This window comes from Helianthus annuus, chromosome 9, assembly GCF_002127325.2.
Source record: "Helianthus annuus cultivar XRQ/B chromosome 9, HanXRQr2.0-SUNRISE, whole genome shotgun sequence".
NCBI classification, from domain to species: domain Eukaryota; kingdom Viridiplantae; phylum Streptophyta; class Magnoliopsida; order Asterales; family Asteraceae; genus Helianthus; species Helianthus annuus.
This window is the reverse complement of record NC_035441.2, coordinates 188,388,472-188,400,425: the sequence shown is the minus strand read 5'-3', so window position 1 is coordinate 188,400,425 and position 11,954 is coordinate 188,388,472. Positions and strand designations below refer to the sequence as shown.

At 38.1% G+C, this 11,954-nt stretch overlaps 1 long non-coding RNA gene across 3 annotated transcripts; it reads left to right on the top strand.

Annotated features, from left to right (window-relative positions):
* Positions 1 to 2,065: 2,065 nt before the first annotated feature.
* Positions 2,066 to 10,622, top strand: LOC110880263. Of its 3 annotated transcripts, XR_002559305.2 has the most exons (4): positions 2,066 to 2,224; positions 2,739 to 2,805; positions 9,569 to 9,635; positions 10,441 to 10,622. It is a non-coding gene; the product is annotated as an uncharacterized LOC110880263 (long non-coding RNA). The 3 variants fall into 3 exon arrangements; XR_002559307.2 differs by lacking the exons at positions 9,569 to 9,635; positions 10,441 to 10,622 and adding an exon at positions 3,611 to 3,816 and having other exon boundaries at positions 2,067 to 2,224; XR_002559306.2 differs by lacking the exons at positions 2,066 to 2,224; positions 2,739 to 2,805 and adding an exon at positions 8,920 to 9,054.
* Positions 10,623 to 11,954: the final 1,332 nt, after the last annotated feature.

Sequence of the window (11,954 nt, the reverse complement as noted above, 5' to 3'; positions counted from 1 at the left end):
CCTTAATTATAGGAAGTATATAACACCATTCAGCAACTATATAACACCATTCAGTAAGTATATAACACCATTCAACAAGTATATAACATCATTTAGCATTCAGCAAGTATATAACACCATTCAGTAAGTATATAACACCATTCAGCAAGTATATAACACCATTTAGTAAGTATATAAACCATTCAGCAAATATATAACCCCATTCATTGACTAAACACCTGACCGAAACATATTTTTTTTCTCTATATAAGTATAGCAATATGGTACTTATATTAAAGATAAAAAAAACGTTCGATATTATGGTGTAATTTTTTTTAAAAAGTTACGTATAAAAAGTTATTGACGTTTAAAAAAGACGGGGGAAGTTACATGTACATTACCTAATTTCTAATGGGTTTAAAAGACTATATTACCCCTAGATATTTCAAATCAGTCCAAATTAATGAAAATATTTTACAATTTGGTCCCTATTGATCTCAACCATTAGATCAAAAGATCTAATGGCTGAGATTCTTTCTTACCCTTCTCCCACTTTAGGCCTTTTTTACATGATACTTTACCTGCAAATATATATCCTTCTTCACCGTGTGGATGTATTTACACTAGTTTCAAATACGAAATAACGTTAATTTATAGATGGAAATTTGAAGTCATCTTTGTGAATAAGTACGAAAAATTATTTATGTATATGACTATGGAGTGTGGAGGGGTTTGGGTTGGAGGCATTGCTCAACATGTGGCGAGTGTAGGATCCACAAGCTAATACTAAAAAACTAGGGGTGTGGTGGGGCGTCGCTTAGCTAGGCGTGGCCAGTTATGTAGAATTTTTTTTGTTTAAACTCTTTACTTTGAATCCAACCACAGCCCGTCACATTACCCAGCCCTCCCGCCCCACGCCAGGTAGAATATCCACGTCAAACGGGTAACGCCAAACCCAATGCCGAGCCAGAGTGATGTAGCCGGCAATAAACTCACTTTAACGTCACAACCTACGCCCCATACCCACGAGTCTACAATAAGAAGTGGGATGACCACTGTCAGAGCCATTCGTTTTGGTCCATACATACAAATTCAAATGACTTTATAAAAGATGTTAAGGACTTATCGATGTAGTGGTATTTGCTACACTCACATCTTTGCTACCCGGGTTCGATAGATTTGCTATTTTTTATTACTCTTTTTGTTTAAGTATATTTTAAATATACCAGTAAATTTATAAATCTACCCTCATGTGTAAGGCACATACTATTTTTTAACTAAAAATTTTAATCAGGTTAGGGTCAAATGACGTATGGTGTAATGGGTTTTACAAATAAAGGATTGTGACTGTAATTATTGAAGTTAAAAGGTATCCGTTGCAATCCGATACAAACATAAAGGACGAAAAGTGTAATTTACCCTAGATTTTTTTATGTCTTTTTACTAGTTTTTTCTTTTATTTATTTTTGTTTCTTTTCTTTGTATCCCTTCTGTTACTTCACCTAAGTGTTAAACATTTTAATATTGAACTTCTTTTATGAGTTTTTCTAAGCGTATGTCTTTACAGCGACTTAGTTTTCCGTATCGTACCTTAGTGCGTTTTCCCATTGTTTGGATTTTCAAAATAACCCGTCGCAACGTGGCGTTAAGAAAAGGCGTTATTCCGCCGCGTGATGTGTGTATAACTGGTAGTATAATAACAAACTTTTTTTATTGTTTATTTTAACAAATGAATATGAATTATAAAACTATTTTATAATCTAATATTTTTATTAACTTCTATAATCAACTAATCTATTAATGATACAACTACTTTTCATCTCTATAAGAAAGTTCGTCATTTATTATATTTTTATGTATAGTCTTAATGTAACACCCCAAAAACGTAAACCCGTATATTATAAAGTTCAAGGAATTAATAAACAAGAAATTACCAATTAAGAACTTAACCTAGTTAAGTTCTAGTCTAGAAATAACTCATATTATGGTTAAAATACTTGAAACTAGAGAAAATGGTAGTCAAGGGACTAAACTTGTCAAAAATGAAACTCTTATTACTAATAGTAACAAAATCAAAACCAAACACACCAAAAATTGGTGGTCTGGTCGATAGAAGCAGAGAAAAGGGGCGACCCCCATATCCAAAACCCTAACATCACCATTTCTTGCAAATTGAAGGCTCAAATCCTAACCAAAACAAAATCCGAGCTTAGAATCGTGTTCCTCATCGCGAGAGGGTCTAGAGGTATGTAAAATTTTGTGAGAATTCACTACTTGAAATTCTCATGAATCTAGCAAAATCTGAAATTTATTTGATGCATGATAGTAATTAGTTAGATTAAAGATGAAATAGTGTCTAGGGTTAAAACCTAGACAACTATAGGTGAAATCATGCCCTAATTCAGGAAAATTCCATGAATCCATAAATGTTAAGTTATGGGTTTTGTATGTTGATGATGAATATTAGGATTTTGAGTGTAATCCTAGTATAAATTTCATTATAAGAAGTAATTCCAGTGGTATTGATACTAATTGTATGCAAAATTGCTATTATAGTGAAATTTGATGGCAAATCTTAAAGTCACGAACTTGTTTATGAAGGTGGAAAAATCTGACCCGCTAGGTGTTTGTAGAAATGCCTAAGTGAGGACTTAAATGTTAAAATTTGGATAAAAACGCAGATTTGATAATGGTCCATAATGATGTGATTATGGTCATGAAAAGAGTTCTAAACATGTTGTGAAAACTGAATTTTCTAGGCAAAGAGTCCGGTTCCTCTAGCGGACAAGCCGAGGGGAAATCACGAGGAAAAGGCGCGCTCTAAAGGTACGAAATTTATCGTTTCGTTACATTATACCTTATTGTTAGTTTTATGTAGTCAATTTTGAAACACGACGACCAAGATTTACCAATACGTCACGAATATGATTAGTGCCTTAAACAAGTAAATGGGTCAAAACAAGCGAAAATGCATGAAATCTTACATATCCGAAATGGTGTGTAAGTTTAACACCCAAACGGGTCAAACAAGTTATGGTAATAAGCATGAAGCATGACCTTATTACACAATGCGTGAATTACATGATAAGTATGCCGTGTAACGAACACCATACCCAAATTAAGAAATCTTGTTCTTAATATAGGAGCTAAGGTGCATATCCGATGCATGAAAATAGTATAAACAACCAAATATTATGTCTTGTAATCTAGGGTGTAAGTTGATTTCGTAAGCATGCCCGCTCAAGAATAGTTGAGTAATGTTATAAACCAAAACAAGTATGAAGTACTAGCCTAGCCGCGCAGCAATTTATGCGAATTTGTGTTGTTTCGACTCATAGCGAATCAGCAAGAAAACTGCATTTTAAACAAGGAAGAGATGTGCAGAGTCTACCGTAAATTACGGTAGTACCGTAATTTACGGTGGCCTGAAATTATTTACGGTGAGTCTCTACTGTGTTACGGTAGATCCCAAATGACCAGAAGCCACCGTAATTTACGGTGACACCGTAAATTACGGTGGAGCCCTGTTTGACAAAAGTTGTTTTGATCATTTTCTCGAATCCGTGTTCGGACCTGATTCGAATACGTAATTACCAAGAGTGTTAGTACTAATGCTTGTTTTAAATGTTAGTTCTCAGGTACCAAGAAAAAGGATGAAGATCAAGCAAATGAATCGAACCGAACACACACATTTTAAGAACGCTTCCGCATCCAAACTTTGTGTTAGAAACTATGTAAATTAATGGTAGTTACTGTCTTGTATGTGGTTTGTAACAACAATACACGAAGGTTGTGTTAATTTTGGGTTAAACTATGAAAGTTTTTGTAAAGTCGTCATTTTGGCGTTAAATGCAAGGTTTTTAGGTTATTAAATTTGGTAAAATAAGCTGGGTCTTACAAGTTGGTAATCAGAGCTTAAGGTTGCCAATAAGTGTTCGGTTCAAGCTTGATCAACATCCGGTAAGAGTTATTGCTTAAGTAGAATTTAGAAGTATAGAAATAATTCACAAACGAATATACATGGAAAAGAGTGTGTAAGCACACTCAAACACGAGAAAAGCATGAAACAAGAATAATAGAATCAAGAGTGTGTAAGCACACTCAAACACGAGAAAAGCATGAGACAAGAATGATTGAGTCAAGTTGCGAACTTGATCAAATCAAAACAAGTAAAACATGTATTACAAATGAAATGTTTAACGATATATGTAAACATTTCAGTATCAAAGATGGCAAGCGGAGGTGACGGAGATGCGGTGCCAAGAGTCACCGAACAGATGAGAATAGTGATTGCCGAAGAAGTTGGAAAGGCGATCGAAAACAGCTTGTCGAATTTCATTGATAAAATCCAAAATACGGTTTTATCAGTGGTAGAAGAAAGAATCAAGAAGCTGGAAGATAATTCAAATCTAGCAAAGGAAAAATCCGGGGAACGAAAACCTTGTTCATACAAGGAATTCATAGCTTGTAAACCGCCTATCTATAATGGGGAAGTTGATCCAATCGTGTGTCAGCGATGGATAGGCGATATCGAGGGAGTGTTCGAGAGAACACATTGTGATGAAAATGACTACGTAGCTTATGGTACGGGTCAATTAAGAGGTCAAGCGAAGGATTGGTGGGATAACAAGAAGAAAGAGATTGGAAACGAAGCGGCTAAGGCCATGATGTGGGAGGAGTTTAAGACGCCGTTTCTTAAACACCATAGCCCCAAAGCGGTTATAAACAAGATTAAGGAAGAGTTCATGCAACTCAGACACAAGGGTGAATCCATAGACAAGATCACGGGGGTGTTTATGGACAAAATGAAGTTCTGTGATGATCTGATCACGAACGAAGAACAGAAAGTCTATTACTACCATAACATGCTGAGCGCTGAATACAGGGAGTTCATAACCCCTTCAAAGTATGAGACCCTTACCGAGATTGTCAATGCTGCTCGGGAAAGGGAGATTGAGTTGAAGAAGAGTATAGAGCGGGGTGAACGAAGGGCACAGGATATAAATCCAAGCCCTACCAAGAAGGCAAGAACGAATGAAACATCAAAGAAATCAGACGCAAAGAGCGGTACGCCAAGTTGCAAAATCTGCGGCAAGAATCACAAAGGTGAATGTCGCTTCAAGGATAAGCCATGTCCTATATGTCGAAAAACGGGACATATGGCTATATCATGCCCGGAAAAAGTGACCGTTTGTTATAACTGTTACCGAACGGGTCACAAAAGATCAGAGTGCCCAGAATTGGCGGGAAAGAATGAAGGGCAAGATTCAAAAGGTGAAGCCGCAAAAGCCAAAGCAAGATCCTTTCAATTGACCGCTGCTGAAGCAAAGGTCGAACCTGACGTGGTCTCAGGTATATTCACTATAAATTCAATTCCCGCACGTGTGTTATTTGATACTGGTGCGAATAAATCCTTTGTTTCATATGGGTTTATTCGACACCCCTCATTTGTTCTAACAAAATTGCCTATGCCTTTAGAGGTAGAGATAGGTAATAATAAAAGCTTTATTGTCTGTGATGTATGTAAAAACTGCACGATGAATATTGATGACGAGGAATATGCAATAGACTTGATCCCGATGTCGATGGGAGAATTCCAAGTGGTAGTGGGAATGGATTGGCTATCCCGTTACCACGCAAAAGTGGTTTGTTTCCGAAAGGAAATAAAACTAACTTCTCCTAGCGGAAAGCAAGTTACAATATATGGAGAAAAGGGAGGTAACCCGGTGATATGCTCAATGCTAGAAGCTCGCAAACTCATGAAACATGGATGCAAGGCCTTTATGGTATATGCGAGCGAAACGGAAAAGGAACTCCTCAAAATTGGGGATGTACCAGTCGTGCGAGATTATGAAGACGTGTTTCCGGAAGAACTACCGGGGATACCGCCAGAATGGGAGGTAGAGTTCGGAATCGAGTTGATTCCGGGCGCGAAACCCGTGGCCAAGGCGCCATACCGACTTGCACCGTCGGAGTTACAAGAATTGATGTCTCAAATTCAGGAATTTCTTGACAAGAGATTTATCCGACCGAGTGTGTCTCCGTGGGGCGCACCAGTCTTATTCGTGAAAAAGAAAGATGGCAGTATGCGCATGTGTATCGATTACCGGGAGTTAAACAAACTCACGGTGAAGAATCGATACCCACTTCCAAGAATCGACGATTTATTCGACCAACTGCAAGGAGCAAGTTGGTTTTCCAAAATTGATCTCCGATCCGGTTATCACCAATTGAAAGTCAAGGAGGAGGACGTACCCAAAACGGCTTTCCGTACGAGGTACGGGCATTATGAATTCCTCGTAATGCCTTTCGGATTGACCAATGCGCCCGCGGCTTTCATGGACCTCATGAACCGGGTTTGCAAACCCATGCTAGATAAGTCGGTAATTGTATTTATCGACGACATTCTGGTATATTCAAAGAGTGAAGCCGAGCACGTGTGTCATTTGCGGGAGATATTAGACACACTTAGACGAGAGAAGCTGTATGCAAAATTCACGAAGTGTGCTTTCTGGTTACGGGAAGTACAGTTTCTTGGGCATCTTATTAGTGCTGATGGAGTACTAGTAGATCCGTCAAAGATAGAAGCTGTGACAAAATGGAGCCCTCCAAGAAATCCCTCGGAAATCCGAAGCTTTTTAGGGCTTGCGGGATACTATCGGAGATTCATACAGGATTTCTCCAAAATTGCCTTACCCTTGACCAAATTAACTCGTAAGGAGGAAAAGTTTGTGTGGGGCATTAAGCAAGAGGAAGCTTTCCAAACACTCAAGGAAAAGTTGACCCACGCTCCGGTACTGACCTTACTGGAAGGGACTGAAGACATGGTGGTTTACTCGGACGCTTCTCAATTGGGGCTCGGATGCGTGTTAATGCAACGAGGCAAGGTCATCGCCTATGCCTCGAGGCAATTGAAGATTCATGAAAATAAATATCCGGTTCACGACTTAGAATTGGCGGCGGTGGTGTTTGCCTTAAAGATATGGAGACATTACTTGTACGGAGTAAAGTTTACAATCTTTACCGACCATAAAAGCTTGAAATATTTCTTCGACCAGAAGGAATTAAACATGCGGCAAAGGCGGTGGTTAGAAACCGTCAAGGACTATGACTGCGAAATACATTACCACCCCGGTAAGGCCAATGTAGTTGCCGATGCGCTGAGTCGCAAAACAGATTATGCCCCGATACGGGTACGATCAATGCAACTGGTTGTGACTTCAAGTTTACTAGAACGAATTCGAGAAGCACAAGATGAAGCTGTAAAGGCGGAAAACTGGAAAAAGGAAAGAATTATTGGTCAAGTTAAAGACCTTGAAGTGGGCAGTCACGGCCTAAGAACTCGTTTTAATAGAATCTGGGTCCCCAACACATGTGGTGTTAAGAAGCTTCTCCTTGATGAAGCTCATAAATCCCGTTATTCCATTCACCCGGGGGCGACCAAAATGTATCATGACTTGAAGCAAAACTATTGGTGGCCCGGAATGAAGCGAGACACTGTGAAATATGTGGAAAAATGCTTGACATGCCTACAAGTCAAAGCGGAACACCAAAAGCCGTATGGTAAGCTCCAACCGTTAGAAATTCCGGTTTGGAAATGGGAGCAAATCACGATGGACATATTGACTAAACTACCTAAAACAAGTCGTGGTTTTGACGCTATTTGGGTGGTCGTGGATAGGTTAACTAAAAGCGCCCACTTTATTCCGATTCGTGAAACCTATACATCTGAGAAAATGTCGGAGGTATACACCAATGAAATCATAGCAAGGCATGGGGTACCGATATCCATTGTATCAGACAGAGATACTCGGTTTACCTCGAAATTCTGGCGTGAATTCCAAGAACAGATGGGAACCAAATTGTTCCTTAGCACTGCTTACCATCCACAAACGGATGGGCAGAGCGAAAGAACAATACAAACATTGGGTGATATGCTACGGGCTTGCATTATTGACTTTGGGGGTAGTTGGGATGTCCATTTACCCTTGGTCGAATTCGCGTATAATAATAGCTATCACGCGAGCATTAAAATGGCCCCGTATGAGCTATTATATGGCAGAAAGTGTCGGACTCCGGTATGTTGGGGAGAGGTGGGCCCGCGAGGGCTAGCACCAACTGATGTAATCCGAGCTACAAATGCGAAAATTGACATAGTTCGGACACATTTAAAGGCGGCTCAAGACCGACAAAAGGCATACGCAGACAAAAGAAATAGGCCAATCGAGTTCCAAGTTGGCGATATGGTCATGCTAAAGGTTTCCCCATGGAAGGGTATTATTAGATTCCGAAAAAGGGGAAAGTTGAGCCCGAGATTCATTGGGCCATTTAGAATCATTGAACGAGTTGGTAAGGTAGCTTATCGACTTGAATTACCCGAAGAATTGAGTGGGATTCATAACACATTTCACGTATCACATCTCCGGAAATGTTTGGCCGACGAGACCACTCATGTCCACTACGATGATATCGAGGTGGATAACAGTCTCAACTATGCAGTGAAACCGATTGTGATTTTAGATCGTAAAGAGAAAAGCTTGAGGAACAAAGTGATAAATCAAGTCAAGGTTAAGTGGGACCACAGAAAAGGGTCAGACACTACTTGGGAATCCGAAGAGGAGATGCGGCGTCTCTACCCTACATTATTTGGTACGTAATTCGGTTTCGGGGACGAAACCCCTTTTAAGGGGGGTGGACTTGTAACACCCCAAAAACGTAAACCCGTATATTATAAAGTTCAAGGAATTAATAAACAAGAAATTACCAATTAAGAACTTAACCTAGTTAAGTTCTAGTCTAGAAATAACTCATATTATGGTTAAAATACTTGAAACTAGAGAAAATGGTAGTCAAGGGACTAAACTTGTCAAAAATGAAACTCTTATTACTAATAGTAACAAAATCAAAACCAAACACACCAAAAATTGGTGGTCTGGTCGACAGAAGCAGAGAAAAGGGGCGACCCCCATATCCAAAACCCTAACATCACCATTTCTTGCAAATTGAAGGCTCAAATCCTAACCAAAACAAAATCCGAGCTTAGAATCGTGTTCCTCATCGCGAGAGGGTCTAGAGGTATGTAAAATTTTGTGAGAATTCACTACTTGAAATTCTCATGAATCTAGCAAAATCTGAAATTTATTTGATGCATGATAGTAATTAGTTAGATTAAAGATGAAATAGTGTCTAGGGTTAAAACCTAGACAACTATATGTGAAATCATGCCCTAATTCAGGAAAATTCCATGAATCCATAAATGTTAAGTTATGGGTTTTGTATGTTGATGATGAATATTAGGATTTTGAGTGTAATCCTAGTATAAATTTCATTATAAGAAGTAATTCCAGTGGTATTGATACTAATTGTATGCAAAATTGCTATTATAGTGAAATTTGATGGCAAATCTTAAAGTCACGAACTTGTTTATGAAGGTGGAAAAATCTGACCCGCTAGGTGTTTGTAGAAATGCCTAAGTGAGGACTTAAATGTTAAAATTTGGATAAAAACGCAGATTTGATAATGGTCCATAATGATGTGATTATGGTCATGAAAAGAGTTCTAAACATGTTGTGAAAACTGAATTTTCTAGGCAAAGAGTCCGGTTCCTCTAGCGGACAAGCCGAGGGGAAATCACGAGGAAAAGGCGCGCTCTAAAGGTACGAAATTTATCGTTTCGTTACATTATACCTTATTGTTAGTTTTATGTAGTCAATTTTGAAACACGACGACCAAGATTTACCAATACGTCACGAATATGATTAGTGCCTTAAACAAGTAAATGGGTCAAAACAAGCGAAAATGCATGAAATCTTACATATCCGAAATGGTGTGTAAGTTTAACACCCAAACGGGTCAAACAAGTTATGGTAATAAGCATGAAGCATGACCTTATTACACAATGCGTGAATTACATGATAAGTATGCCGTGTAACGAACACCATACCCAAATTAAGAAATCTTGTTCTTAATATAGGAGCTAAGGTGCATATCCGATGCATGAAAATAGTATAAACAACCAAATATTATGTCTTGTAATCTAGGGTGTAAGTTGATTTCGTAAGCATGCCCGCTCAAGAATAGTTGAGTAATGTTATAAACCAAAACAAGTATGAAGTACTAGCCTAGCCGCGCAGCAATTTATGCGAATTTGTGTTGTTTCGACTCATAGCGAATCAGCAAGAAAACTGCATTTTAAACAAGGAAGAGATGTGCAGAGTCTACCGTAAATTACGGTAGTACCGTAATTTACGGTGGCCTGAAATTATTTACGGTGAGTCTCTACTGTGTTACGGTAGATCCCAAATGACTAGAAGCCACCGTAATTTACGGTGACACCGTAAATTACGGTGGAGCCCTGTTTGACAAAAGTTGTTTTGATCATTTTCTCGAATCCGTGTTCGGACCTGATTCGAATACGTAATTACCAAGAGTGTTAGTACTAATGCTTGTTTTAAATGTTAGTTCTCAGGTACCAAGAAAAAGGATGAAGATCAAGCAAATGAATCGAACCGAACACACACATTTTAAGAACGCTTCCGCATCCAAACTTTGTGTTAGAAACTATGTAAATTAATGGTAGTTACTGTCTTGTATGTGGTTTGTAACAACAATACACGAAGGTTGTGTTAATTTTGGGTTAAACTATGAAAGTTTTTGTAAATTCGTCATTTTGGCGTTAAATGCAAGGTTTTTAGGTTATTAAATTTGGTAAAATAAGCTGGGTCTTACACTTAATTTATAAATATTAGAATTTATTAACCATTCCATGTTTACCTATATAAGCCATTTTTACTACACTATTTCTAATAAAACTATAAAATCTCTACCAAAAAACTCTCATCATCATGTTTTCCTAACAACCTCAATGCGTTTAGCCCATCACCGTTCTATGCTCAACGTCAACTATTTGACCACCAAGAACCCGTACCAAAGAACAAGCAAATGAGTGAGGTTGAGTACCATTCGATCATGCCTACGCCACTATCCCCGCAAATGCCGATATCGGGTTTTATGTTTTACTGGCAAATGCTACCTCGGCGAAAAATTCTCCACAATCCTCGTGGCCGCCACAATCTTCACAATCTATACCAGAAACTCAAAGTGTTTCGAAAACCTAACCCGAACCTCAAACACAAGCAACCTCCTCGAAGACGTGTAGGTATCAGAAGAAGGGTCCCGAACAAAAACGTACGAGGTGGTCAAGAGGTGGACACCTACCGAATAATTTGTTTTGTCAAAGACGTGGCTTGATATTTTTGAAGACCAAATTTTTGGTAATAATTTTTTGAAGTCAAATAAATTTATATATTTCGTTTATCTCACATAGATTTTTTTTTAAATTCAGTGGTTAGATAATATACATACAGTGGCGGAACTAGAAGAAAAGTTCAGGGGCATCCCTAATTTTTTTTAGCTTACAGACATACAATGTGAAAATTAGTAACTAAACCCTAACTACAATCCAATTGCATCCCTTTTGTGCTGAATACATTTGCTGTGACGGAAGTAGACTTTTATGACTAGGGGATCACAATGTAACCTTTATATAGGCAAAATATCAAATACAAATAATCTTAACATACTAAAGTACTAAACATACAAATTGAAGAAAAACTAAAAAAGACAAGGTGACATTTTTGTAATTACCACCAACTATCACAGTTACTATACAAATGTGAACTCAACCAAAAATACCTAAAAAACACAATTTTTTTATCATTTTTTATTAAAAAATCGCTACATTTTGTTAGCAAAATTTTTTTTTTGCTGCTACTAAAAGCAGCGATTTTTTAATAAAAAATGTTAAAAATAAATTTTGTGTGTGTGTGTGTGTGTTTTTTAGGTTTTTTGGAGGTTTAGTTTTTAGTATTTTAGCTTGGGTGGGGGGGTTTGGGGGGGGGGGGGTTGTTAGGTTTTTGGGGGGTGGGGGGTTTAGGTTTTGGGGGGGGGGGTTTAGGGTTTTTAGGTATATTTGT